The sequence below is a fragment of the Bos grunniens genome, chromosome 13 (assembly GCF_055505025.1).
Source record: "Bos grunniens cultivar Pamir isolate PY7600 chromosome 13, Bosgru_T2T1.0, whole genome shotgun sequence".
Classification (NCBI taxonomy): domain Eukaryota; kingdom Metazoa; phylum Chordata; class Mammalia; order Artiodactyla; family Bovidae; genus Bos; species Bos grunniens.
Window position 1 is genome coordinate 41,470,289 of NC_141177.1, and position 13,728 is coordinate 41,484,016.

The window sequence follows — 13,728 nt, forward strand, 5'->3', positions numbered from 1 at the left end:
CCCATTAGAACCCTTCAGGACGACCCCAGGGCCCCCCACATGCCCTTCCGAGATCTTCTATGACCCTCGGAGGGGGCCCACCTACACCCCGCGCGGGTGGCGGGTCCCACTGGCCGAGCACCAGTGTGCGTGACGCCGCGGCGGCCACACCGGTTTGCTGTTTCGCCTGGACTCGGCCCGCCCCTCTCGGGAGTCCCGCGTGGGCGTGAGGCTCCGGGGAGAGGCGGGCCCCAGACCTCTGCTCGGGCTCCAGGCCCGCAGTCCGCCGCCCTGTGCCCGCGCGCCTTGCGCCTTGCGCCAAGCACACCGGTAATAGCCGTGGGGTGAGTGAGGACGTGCTCTCAACCCGGTGCCATTGCTTCGCCAGAGATTGATGTGATAACCAGGGTCTCCGGTTGGTTTAGGGATAACGCAGCTCCTCGAAGTCTGGGTCTCTTGGAAATCCCGTTCATTTCCTGTAATTCTTCTGCCCCCTCCTACGGAAGGTCTTAAATTCGGACTTCCCAAAAAGCAGAGCCTGCACTGACATTTCTTGGAAGAATTCTGGCTGGTTGAGTTGGTGAATGATTCAGCTGTTTAGGATGAAGGAGGCAGAAAATTCCTGGTGGTTTTCCGTATTTTCTTATGAAAGCGAAAGGCCCTTGGCCAACACCCAGAGCATTTGCAAATTCAGCTTGGAATCTCCTTGTTTTGCCACCTTCGTTGTTTGAGTTGTGATATTTTACCAGTGTTGATAATCTCCAGGAAACGCTTAAATGCAGGTTTCATGCAGTGCGCGTAATATACGACGCAAAGATGCAGAAAGGTAACGGTTCCTGCCTTCAAGAACCTCTCTAGGCGTTTATCCCTGCTGCTGCTGCTAAGTCGTTTCAGTCGTGTCCGACTCTGAGCGACCCCACAGACGGCAGCCCACCAGGCTCCCCCATCCCTGGGATTCTCCAGGCAAGAATACTGGAGTGGGTTGCCATTTCCTTCTCCAGTGCATGAAAGTGAAAAGTGAAAGTGAAGTCACTCAGTTCTGCCCGACTCCTAGTGACCCCATGGACTGCAGCCTACCAGGCTCCTGCATCCAGGGGATTTTCCAGGCAGGAGTATTGGAGTGGGTTGCCATTGCCTTCTCCAAGGCATTTATCCCTGGTGGTTTCTAAATTTATCATGTGATGTATGGTTTAGAGTATAGCCATGAATTGCAAATTTGTACTCCTTTAAAAGTTATGACAGTACTATAAGGAACCCTGTCTTATACCTAACCTTAACACCAAGCGGTAACTCCTTTCTCTGGTTCACAAAACAATTACAGTTTATTCCAGTAAAATTTAATGTCATAGCACCTGGAGCTGGGAGGTGATCTTAATGGCACAGCATTTCCAGTCCAGATTCGCATCCCTGGAAGAGAATCTGTAATCGGCAGAGAAAAAAGCGCCTGACAGCACTTGATGATTCTCAGAGGGATGCTCCTGCTGGCTCCTTTTGATGAAGAGGTGTTGCGTTGTGCTTCTTGTGAAATTTGACCACATCTTGAACCAGTAATCCTAAAAGGATTTTAGAAATGCATTTTGTCTTTAGAGAAACGTCTTTTTTTTTTTTTTTTCCCTTCTTGATCACCTGTTTTGTTGTGGAGCACTGTAGGAAGACTTCATCCTCAGCATTCAGCCTCAGTTTGCACGGAAGTCATTGCATCTTAGGACTGATGCGGATCCAACATGTCGGTGCACTGTCCTTGCTCTGGGACCAGGGGCAAGTTCCTTAGCCCTTCCGTGCCTCAGTTTCCTGTGCTGTAAGACGAGTGTAAGAGAAGTGAGTGAAGGTTCCATGAATATATGCTTGTAAAATGTTTAGTCTTAAAGATGAGGATTATTAATTAGCATCTTCATCAGAATTATCAGGCCCGGTTATTTATCAAGGAAACAGAGAACCAAGCAGATGAAGCTGACTTTGCCAGGATTTCAGAGTCAGAGACTTTTTGGACTGCATCCTTGGGCTTTTAATGAAGTAAAATATCAATATTTGAAAGAGCTTTGCACCACCTAAGTGTTATTTATACTGTGGAGGACTGTGTAGTAATGCTTGTCTCCGGAAAAGCTTGGGGAAGAAGGGTACTCAGAGTTCTTTGAGCTTTAATAGCGTTACATAATTCTTTGAAGCCAACAGCTAGATCTAGTTTCTCTGTCACTGACAATGGGAAGACAGATTCTGTGTCAGTTTTAGGCGTTCAGAATCTTACCTTACGTTGGGCATAACTTACACCTGTCTTCAGCTTTCTGGGCTAGGATACCTTTGTTAATCCTCCCTGCCCTAGCTCCCTTAGCCAGAGAATTTTCCCCTCTACTTGTTTCCCTTTATTTAAACCACAGTGCAGTCCATCTGCATGTCAGACTCCTAAGTTAACAGCACATACCCACATATTGGTGTCACTGAGCCCACCTGTGTAAGAGCTGACAGAACTTTACTGGGGACAGGTGATGCTGTTTGGGGTGCTGGTGGCCGTTACAGGCGCTCAACCTACTTTACTGCAAATGTTTCACGCCTGGGGCTGCTTAACCCAACTGCAGATTAAAACCTGTGTAAGAGTGGATCCCCTTTGCTCAGTGTCGATCCACACACTGTGCTAGTTCTGTGGCCATGCCGCCTTCTCACTGCTCTTCTGTGGCTGTTCCTTTTTGTTGCTTTCAGTAAAATTAGCCAAAAATATGAAGAAGTCAATCACGCATTCTTCTGTACGTAAGGCACAAGTTCAGGCTCCCCTGCGAGATGTCCGTGTTCCTCGCAGGTCTTTCCCACAGTACCCTGCAGGAAAGGACCTGCTGAGCCATCACAAGAAACCACTGTCATGATGGTCAGTCTTTCTGCTTGACTGACAGATCAACAGTGATGTGTTCTTGGAGTCCTGGAATTCAGTTAAAACTTAACTCCTTCACTGGCTTAGCTTAGTGTAGCAAAATTGCCACTGAAGGGGCTGTGCTTTGATTTTGTTTCCAAAGATGAGCTATTGAATTTTGTAGTTAACGTCAAATTTTAGTTTACCATATTAATGAACTGATGGTCAGCCGACCTAGGTCTGACAGCAAGATGGCTTTGCATTTCTACAGCCTGTACTGTCTGTGCCATCCTGTTATAGGAGACCACAGTGGGGAACACTGCCTGTGGAGGAGAGTGGCTTAAGACTGACTGTGGGAGCAGGTTCTGGGTGGTTAACCCTATCTTCCCATGCTCTTGAATGTTCCCCAGGCTCAAAGCGTGTGCTACTGCTAAGTCACTTCAGTCGTGTCCGACTCTCTGTGACCCCATAGATGGCTTCCTACCAGGCTCCTCCGTCTCTGGGATTTTCCAGGCAAGAAAACTGGAGTGGGTTGCCATTTCCTTCTCCAATGCATGAAAGTGAAAAGTGAAAGTGAAGTCGCTCAGTCGTGTCCGACCCTCAGCGACCCCATGGACTGCAGCCCACCAGGCCCCTCCATCCATGGAATTTTCCAGGCAAGAGTACTGGAGTGGAGTGCCATTAAAGAGCTATAAATCTGGCAGTGTCAAAGTAAATTTAATGAAAGGCCCTATAGGGTTGTGTGCATGCTCAGTCATGTCTGACTCTTTGTGATCTCCTGTACTGTGGCCCACCAGGCTCCATGGAATTTTCCAGGCAAGAATATGGGAATGAGTTGCCATTTCCTACTCCAGGGGATCTTCCCCACCCAAGGATCAGACCCATGTCTCATGCATTGGCAGGCAGATTGTTTACCACTGTGCCATCTGGGAAGCCTCTTATAGGTTTGCTCAGAAATAACTGAATCTATATTTCTTAGCTACTTGTGAAAATTGGGAGTATTTCTTAAGCATTGTGGGCCATTAATTATCAGTATTTTTCACTCAGCTTTATTTTGGCAAAGACTGTGTTTAAATTTTGCCAAATTATGATGGGACATATGATGGCATTTGTAAAGCATTTAGGTCCACCTCAGTTATAGTAGATATTCAGATGCAGATTGAACTTTAAAAAAAAATTTATTATTAAGCTTAGATTTAGAGACAGGTGGTATAGTGTAAGAAGTATGTATGTTATATTTCTTATAATTTTATGTAATAACAGAATAACCTGTTATGTATTATGTAATGTATATGTGAGCCGTAGTAATATGTACACACACTCTGTGTGTGTGTGTGTGTGTGTGTGTGTGTTTATGTATATATATAAGGCCAAATACAGATTCTGGTTTACTGGCTTGGTGACCCTGGCCAAGCAAATCGTACTCAGAGCTTCTGTTTTTTTTTTTTTTTAGCTTTCACATGGGCAGAGGGAAAGAATTTACTTGTCAGAGCTGTAAGGATTGAATAGGTGCTGCACAGAGCTGTATTACAATCATTTGGTTTTTTGATTTTTAGTGTCAAGTTATTTCGTATATGAAATGATAATCACGATTGGCCTTTTTCTGTTTGCGTTTTTGCAGTGTTCACTGTATTCTCTCATTTCTGTGAGCCCTGTGAGGTGCAGAGTCCTTTACCAGTGGTAGGGAGGACCAGGACTGTGCTGCCCTGCGGCTCGAGGGTGTAAGGTCCTGGGGGTCTACCTTGTTTGGTGGCTGTGGCCCAGCACCTCCCTGGGACTTCAGGGGTCTCCGGTGAATGCCTTACAGATGCTGATTTGTTTTCTTGTGCTCTTTCATTTAGTTTGAAGAGCAAAGGTAACAAAGTGAAGGGGAGTCCATGTTTCTTTCTTCTGTGTTTCCTTCAATACTTGTTCGTTGTAAACATAGCAGCTACCTATGGTAGGAAACGGCAAGGAGTACAGGACGGTTTTAGTTGAAAAGTAGAGTTTTCCCTGAATCCTCATGCTCCTCAATCTTACTCAGCAGAGGTAACTGTTTTTAACTTTCCTTTTGATTCTTCTGATGGTTGCTACCATGATTCTAAATAATTTTAGAATACTTTTGCTACCTTACTAATTTTAGATAATGTTTGTTGATTCTGCTGAAAATGAAGAAGGTAGCATGGCTTACGTGACAGTGCATCTTCTTCACCTCCTGATTTTTGTGATTTCTCAATCTCTAAATACGATCTTTTATATGTAAATAGCATTTAAGCTTTATATAATTCTACTTTAAACTTTTTTCAGATATTTCCCTGTATCTCTGAGTTATAGAGTGACCGTGAAGGTAGTGTTCAAACTGGGATATTTTTGAGATGCCAAGAAGATGGGTATAAACCGGGAGTGTCCCTGCAACCAGGACAGAGGATCATCCTAGTTATCAGATCAGATCAGTCGCTCAGTCGTGTCCCACTCTGCGACCCCATGAATCACAGCACGCCAGGCCTCCCTGTCCATCACCAACTCCCGGAGTTCACTCAGACTCACGTCCATCGAGTCAGTGATGCCATCCAGCCATCTCATCCTCTGTCATCCACTTCTCCTCCTGCCCCCAATCCCTCCCAGCATCAGAGTCTTTTCCAGTGAGTCAACTCTTCGCATGAGATGGCCACAGTACTGGAGTTTCAGCTTTAGCATCATTCCTTCCAAAGAAATCCCAGGGCTGATCTCCTTCAGAATGGACTGGTTGGATCTCCTTGCAGTCCAGGGGACTCTCAAGAGTCTTCTCCAACACCACAGTTCAAAAGCATCAATTCTTCTGCGCTCAGCCTTCTTCACAGTCCAACTCTCACATCCATACATGACCACAGGAAAAACCATAGCCTTGACTAGACGAACCTTTGTTGGCAAAGTAACGTCTCTGCTTCTGAATATGCTATCTAGGTTGGTCATAACTTTCCTTCCAAGGAGTAAGCGTCTTTTAATTTCATGACTGTAATCACCATCTGCAGTGATTTTGAAGCCCAGAAAAATAAAGTCTGACACTGTTTCCACTGTTTCCCCATCTATTTCCCATGAAGTGGTGGGACCGGATGCCATGATCTTCATTTTCTGAATGTTGAGCTTTAAGCCAACTTTTTCACTCTCCACTTTCACTTTCATCAAGAGGCTTTTTAGTTCCTCTTCACTTTCTGCCATAAGGGTGGTGTCATCTGCACATCTGAGGTTATTGATATTTCTCCCGGCAATCTTGATTCCAGCTTGTGCTTCTTCCAGTCCAGCGTTTCTCATGATGTACTCTGCATATAAGTTAAATAAGCAGGGTGACAATATACAGCCTTGACGAACTCCTTTTCCTATTTGGAACCAGTCTATTGTTCCATGTCCAGTTCTAACTGTTGCTTCCTGACCTGCATACAAACTTCTCAAGAGGCAGATCAGGTGGTCTGGTATTCCCATCTCTTTCAGAATTTTCCACAGTTGATTGTGATCCACACAGTCAAAGGCTTTGGCATAGTCAATAAAGCAAAAATAGATGTTTTTCTGGAACTCTCTTGGTTTTTCCATGATCCAGCAGATGTTGGCAATTTGATCTCTGGTTCCTCTGCCTTTTCTAAAACCAGCTTGAACATCAGGAAGTTCACAGTTCACATATTGCTGAAGCCTGGCTTGGAGAATTTTGAGGATTACTTTACTAGCGTGTGAGATGAGTGCAATTGTGCAGTAGTTTGAGCATTCTTTGGCATTGCCTTTCTTTGGGATTGGAATGAAAACTGACCTTTTCCAGGCCTGTGGCCACTGCTGAGTTTTCCAAATTTGCTGGCATATTGAGTGCAGCACTTTCAGAGCATCATCTTTTAGGATGTGGAATAGCTCAACTGGAATTCCATCACCTCCACTAGCTTTGTTCGTAGTGATGCTTTCTAAGGCCCACTTGACTTCACATTCCAGGATGTCTGGCTCTAGATGAGTGATCACACCATCGTGATTATCTGGGTCGTGAAGATCTTTTTTGTATAGTTCTTCTGTGTATTCTTGCCATCTCTTCTTAATATCTTCTGCTTCTGTTAGGTCCATACCATTTCTGTCCTTTATCGAGCTCATCTTTGCATGAAATGTTCTTTTGGTATCTCTGATTTTCTTGAAGAGATCCCTAGTCTTTCCCATTCTGTTGTTTTCCTCTATTTCTTTGCATTGATCACTGAAGAAGGCTTTCTTATCTCTTCTTGCTATTCTTTGGAACTCTGCATTCAGATGTTTATATCTTTCCTTTTCTCCTTTGCTTTTCGCTTCTCTTCTTTTCACAGCTATTTGTAAGGCCTCCCCAGACAGCCATTTTGCTTTTTTGCATTTCTTTTCCATGGGGATGGTCTTGATTCCTGTCTCCTGTACAATGTCACGAACCTCATTCCATAGTTCATCAGGCCCTCTAGCAGATCTAGGCCCTTAAATCTATTTCTCACTTCCACTGTATAATCATAAGGGATTTGATTTAGGTCATACCCGAATGGTCTAGTGGTTTTCCCTACTTTCTTCAATTTAAGTCTGAATTTGGCAATAAGGAGTTCATGATCTGAACCACAGTCAGCTCCTGGTCTTGTTTTTGCTGACTGTATAGAGCTTCTCCATCTTTGGCTGCAGAGAATATAATCAATCTGATTTCGGTGTTGACCATCTGGTGATGTCCATGTATATAGTGTTCTCAGGAGACTTTATAATTCATTTTTATGCTTTCACTTTGAGTTCATTTGATCACTGTATAAAATCAGCAAGACTTTTGTATCTTAAGAATTTTTGGTAAGTGATATGTAGGAGTTCACAGTAAGGAGATTTTGTAAGCAGAATTTCAGAATGTTAATCATGCCTGTATTTGAATATTAATAGAACTTATCTTAGGAATGTTAATTTAATTAAAATCTAACAAGTTAATAGATCAGTACTTTATTGGATTAAAATACATGTTTTTCACAGTAAGGAGATATCTGCCAATTCTGGTTTTAATGGGTGTTTTCATTATGGATTGAATGAAGGACTTATATTTTAAGGCCTTTTCAATAACTGTGAGGTAAGCATGACTTTTTTCCTTTAGTTATTAGTACATTAACCAAGGGATATCCTCATACTGAACTGTCCTGGCATCCCTTGAATAACCCCCTGAATTATAATGTATGAATTTTGTAATGGGCCGTTGGATACTGTTTTAAATTATTTCAAGTTCTTTTATTTGCAGTGTGTGTATGTGTGTAGTCTTTTTCAGCTGAAGCACTGATGTCACAGGGGCCTCATAAAAACAATTTGTAAGTTTTTATTTTTTATTTTTCTCCATGCTCTGGTCTCTGCATTTTTAAATCGAATCCTCTTAAGGGAAGTCATGTTGGGCTTTTTGGTGTTAATTTCCTTGATACTTTTCTTTTTCCCCTGGAAATGTTTAAATGTTTAAACTTCCTATCTCTACTGAGGTTAGTTTTGGTAAATTGTATTTTTAAGGAGATCATTCGTTTCACCCATGAATATGCTTGTACAGGTATCTCTTCGAGAGCCTGCTTTTCATTCTCTCATGTACATGCCCCAAAATGAAATTGCTGGATTATGTAGTAATCCCATTTTTAATTTTTTGAGGAACTGCCATACTGTTGTCCACAGCGGTTGTACCATTTTACATTCCTATCAGCAATGCACACAGATTCTAATTTCTTTACATGCTTCCTTCCAGCACTTGGTATTTTATAAATAATGTGCATTCTAACAGTTCTGAGGTTATATCTCATTGTAGCTTTGATTTGCATTTCCCTAATTATTAATAATGTTGAGCATCTTTTCATATGCCTATTGGCCATTCATATATGTCCTTTGGAGAAATGTCTATTCAAGTCCTTTGTCCTTTTTTTTTTAATTAATTTATTTTTTATTGAAGGATAATTACTTTATAGAATTTTGCTGTTTTCTGTCAAACTTCAACATGAATCAGCCATAGGTATACATATAACCCCTCCCTTTTGAAACTCCCTCCCATCTCCCTTCCCATCCAACCCCTCTAGGTTGATACAGAGCCCCTGTTTGAGTTTACTGAGCTATACAGCAAATTCCTGTTGGCTATCCATTTTTAAATTGACTTTTTTGTTGTTGTTATTGAGTTTTAGGAGTTTGCTGTATATTCTTGATGTTAATCCCTTATTGGGTATGTGATTTGAGGATATTTTCTCCCATTCTGTATGAGGCCTTTCTACTCTCTGAATAGTGTCTGTGATGCACAGTTTTTTTTTTTTTTAATTTTCATGGAGTTCAATTTGTCTGTTTTTTTTTTAACCTGTGCCTTTAGTGTCATATCCAAGATACCATTGGCAAATGTAGTGTCATGAAGCTTTTGCTCTGTTTTCTTTTAAAAGTTTTTGCTGTTTTAAATGTCACATTTAGGTCCTTGATCCATTTTGAGTTAATTTTCGTGTAAGGCTATGCATAAGGCTGGAGCTTCCCTCATAGCTCAGTCAGTAAAGAATCTGCCTGCACAGTGGGAGATCTGGGTTCGATTCCTGGGTGGGGAATTCCCCTGGGAAAAAAAATGGTAACCCACTCCAGCACTCTTGCCTGGGAAATCTCATGAACAGAGGTGCCTAGTGGGCTGCATACAGTCCATGGGGTGGCAAGAGTCAGACACGACTTAGCGACTAATCCACCACCACCACCGTATGTAAGGCTCCAGCTTCATCCTTTGGCAAGTCAGTATTTGATTTTCCCAGCACAGTTTGTTGAAAAGACTGTCTATTCCTTGTTGAATATTTGACACCTTTGTTGAAAATCATTTGACCATAAAAGCAAAGATTTGTTCATGAGCTTTCTTTCTAGTCCCCTGGTCTGTATGTCTGTCTGTATTGCCAGTACCACATTGTTTTGATTACTATAGCTTTGCAGTAACTTTTGAAATCAGGAAGTGTGAGCCCTCCAGTTTGTTCTTTTTCAAGATTATTTTGGCTTTCAGGGTTCCTGTGATTTTTGCTTTATAAAGATGGCTGCCATGTTTGGGTGCCTAGATGTTCACAACCAGTATACTTTCACTTGAATTGTATCTTTAGTATTATGAAGTGAATTTCTCTATTTCATTTGATACTTTTGAGCCCAAATTCCACCTCCTCTGATGCCAGGGTAGCAGTCTTTGCTTTCTTGTTACTTGTGATTGCCTGTTTTAGGGCTGTGTTAGTCAAGAGGATTATCTGATGCCTGTGGCCATGTGGCCTGGGCTGCCCGGCCCCAGGGAGAGGGCAGCTCCCCTCCCTCATCGAGTCTGGGCACAGTGGCCAGGGCTGACTTGGAGGGAGGGAGTGGGAGCGGAAGCTGCAGGGGTTGTCTATGCTTCTGTCACCAGAGGAGTATGCTATTACCCCGTGACTCTTCTTTAGTACCCTTTGCCTGATTTCCTTACTTGGGAATCTAGTGTTTTGTCTGCCCTGGGAAGCCTGCATTACCTACCTGTATGCCAGTCAGTGAATGTGCTCTACTTACCCCTCTATTCAGGGTGTGTGTGTGTCAGGGGGATTCAGGTATTTGTATAGGTCTCTTTCTGCTTACAGTAGGGTTATGTCCCCATAAACCCATTGTAAGTCAAAAATGTGTTTAACACACCTACCTGGCCTACCAGAGCACTTCCATTAGCCTACAGTTGGGCGAAACAATCTAGCACAGAGCCTGTTTTATAGTAGAGTGTTGACTGTCTCATATAATTCATTGAATACAGTACTGAACATGAAGGCAGAGTGGGTGTCTGGTCCAGAATGATTGTGAGTGTGTCAAGGAGCACATGCCTGACTGTGAACTCAGATGGTGCCCTTGCCAGGCCCGTCACGAGAGAGGGTCACTGCAGACCACTCACCTGGGAAAGGGCCAACATTGGGAGTGTGCTTTCTCCTAAATTCATATTACCTTCACAGCACCTTCTGTTCACATGTTGGTGTGGTTTCCTTGATGACTAGGATTTTGGGGGTGGGTTGGGGCTTGCTGCCATTCCAGTTCTGCCACCTCTGTTTCCCAAAACCCTGGGTTTTATTTCCAGCTCTGCTTTCTTTCACTAACTGCCAAGCCTCCTCTCTCCTTCCCTCCCCCAGAAGCACATCTTCTGGAGCCTGACACCTCTAGCCAGGCCCCCCTTCCAAGCCCCCATGCCCTCCAGGTCTCATACTTGTCTCCTGGACCCCACACTGCAGCCCCTCTCTGAAGGGGTGTTGCTGCCTGTGAACTGCGCTTGTGGGACCCTGCTGCACCCCATCTTGTGTCCAGGTATCCCCTCCTGATTGCTAGCAGGGGCTGTCTTCTCCTTAGCTCTGTTGTGTGCATGCTAAGTCACTTTAGTTGTGTCTGATTCTGTGCGACCCTATGGACTTTTGCCTGCCAGCCTCCTCTGTCCATGAGATTTTTCAGGCAAGAATACTGGAGTGAGTTGCCATGCCCTCTTCCAGGGGATCTTCCTGACCCAGGGATCGAACCTGTGTCTCTTGTGTCTCCTGCATCAGCAGGGGAGTTCTTTACCACTAGCGCCACCTGGGAAGCCCCTAGCTCTGCTGGTTCAGGGTTTTTACTGCCCCAGCTTTCTTAAATGAAATCTTGTTGACTTCTGACTCAGTGGTCTCCAATTCGTTGAGTGGATCCAATCCATTGGTTACATCCACTCCTTGTTGATCTGTGTGGTTCCAGAAAATACAAGGACCTGTTTTTGTATTTAGGCAGCTACCATTGTCCTATAGGAATCTCAGGTCTCAATGATTAAGTTTCTGTTTAAAAAAATTAAATTTTTATGAAGATTGAAATTAAATACCAAAGTTTCTCTTGACAAGTCATGTTGTGTGTGAGTCATTTCTGAGTTTATCCAGTAATTCCTATTCTTAGCTTCCTTGTAATGTTTAAGTATCTTGGTTTGTTTTACTAAAAGATCCAATCTATACATATCTCCCCTCTACAGGAGGCGTGACCCCTCGTCACACTTGACCCCTCATCTGGAGCTATTACCAGATAAAAGTCCCACCAGCTTTATGTGCTGTACCTATTCTTATAACTTTATTTCAAGAAGTTATGCTTAAATGCAAATACTTTGGTCAGACAGTCCTTAAACGTCTCAGATTGTTTCCTGCATTTGAGAATCTGTGATTCTTTTTTGTTAAATAGAAATAAAGTGAGACGTTCTCAGAAGGTGGAATCCCAGGGTCCAAGGCAGAGCACATGGTGGTCGAGGCTGAACTCCCTGCTCGGCTTCTGCTGGTTACTCTGGGAGTGCTGTGGATCTGGGGCAAAGGGTCAGGAGCTGATGGATCCTTGCATTTGTTTGTTAGCAGTCCGACTCCAAAGCCTACCTCCTTGCAGCCACACCTCTTGTTTCTGGTTTGTGAAAAAGCAAAGGATTTGAGTCAAGCAGTTACAGGCACGTGAGCCATTGGTGCCCACAGCTCTTGCCTTGTTATCTCCCCACCCTCACTGTCCATGTGCTCAGTTACAGTTTCCTGGGCTTCCAGATAGCTTTCACTCATCACAAGGAAAATGCAAGATTCTGAATGAGTGAGGGGTTAATAGTCTTGTCTGCGTGTAGATGTCATCTGAGCTCTCTGGACTACTAGGCTGTGATTTTCCCAGGCTGAGTTTTTCCCTCCTAAACAGGAAGGGGCAGGGAGGAGAGTCAGGGGCTTGGACCTGGCTCTGCTGTTTTGGGCTCCTGGGGAGCGGTGGGGGTGCGTGTCGCTCTCACCCCATCTCCTCTGTGGAACCTGGGGTGGGGGTGTCAGGCAATCAGATTTTTCCAGCCTGCAGTTAATTATTCTTTTCTCAGCACTTTGACCTCCTTGGTAAGAACGTTATTTTCTCAGTGTTTTCTGGCAGGTTAGTGCCGTGTGCTGCTGCTGTTTAGTTGCTAAGTCGTGTCCACCTCTTCTGTGACCTTACGAACTATAGCCCACTAGGCTCCTTTGTCCACGGGACTTCCCAGGCAAGAATACTGGAGTGGGTTGTCATTTTCTTCTCCAGGCGATCTTCCTGACCCAGAGATCGAACCCGAATCTTCTGTGTCTCCTGTACTGGCAGACAGATTCTTTACCACTGAGCCACCCAGGAAGCCCGCCATGGGCTGTACTGTATCACTTACAATGTAGACTCCTCACTGAAACTTGTTTCTGTTTTCATGAATCTTCTACCTCAGTTCTAAGGGCTTTGGATAACAGTCAGTCAAAACTATTTTTCTTTAAAACTCAAAAAAATCAATTTTCACAGGTATAAAACACAGTAGACATTTGGAGTGACTTAAAAGTAAATTTTTTCAGTGCAAGTTCAGTTCAATTGCTCAGTCATGTTTGACTCTTTGCAACCCCATGAGCTGCAGCATGCCAGGCCTCCCTGTCTAACACCAACTCCCGGAGCCTACCCAAACTCATGTCCATTGTGTCATTGATGCCATCCAACCATCTCATCCTCTTCTGTCCCCTTCTCCTCCTGCCCTCAATCTTTCCCAGCATCAGGGTCTTTTCAAATGAGTCAGCTCTTCGCATCAGGTGGCCAAAGTATTAGAGTTTCAGCTTCAACATCAGTCCTTCCAGTGAACACCCAGGACTGATCTCCTTTAGGATGGATTGATTGGATCTTCTTGCAGTCCAAGGGACTCTCAAGACTCTTCTCCAACACCACAGTTCAAAAGCATCAATCTTTGGTGCTCAGGTTTCTTTAGAGTCCAACTCTCACATCCATACATGACTACTGGAAAAACGATAGCCTTAACTAGACGGAACTTTGTTGGCAAAGTAATGTCTCTGATTTTTAATATGCTGTCTAGGTTGGTCATAACTTTCCTTCCAAGGAGTAAGTGTCTTTTAATTTCATGGCTGCATGGAGTAAAAAAATATAAAGTCTCTGACTGTTTCCACTGTTTCCCCATCTATTTGCCATGAAGTGATGGGGCCAGATGC

General features: G+C 43.8%; 1 protein-coding gene across 3 annotated transcripts in view; it reads left to right on the plus strand.

The window, feature by feature from the left end:
- Window positions 1-13,728, plus strand: part of NAPB (NSF attachment protein beta) — a 38,063-nt gene that overhangs the window by 740 nt on the left and 23,595 nt on the right. The window contains exon 1 of one of the 3 annotated variants that reach the window (XM_086333672.1): window positions 72-323. The exons of the other annotated variants lie outside the window; for them this stretch is intronic. The gene's annotated coding sequence lies outside the window, so the exon portion shown is untranslated. Of the gene's footprint in view, window positions 1-71; window positions 324-13,728 lie in introns of those variants that run through there. 3 annotated transcript variants of the gene reach the window in all.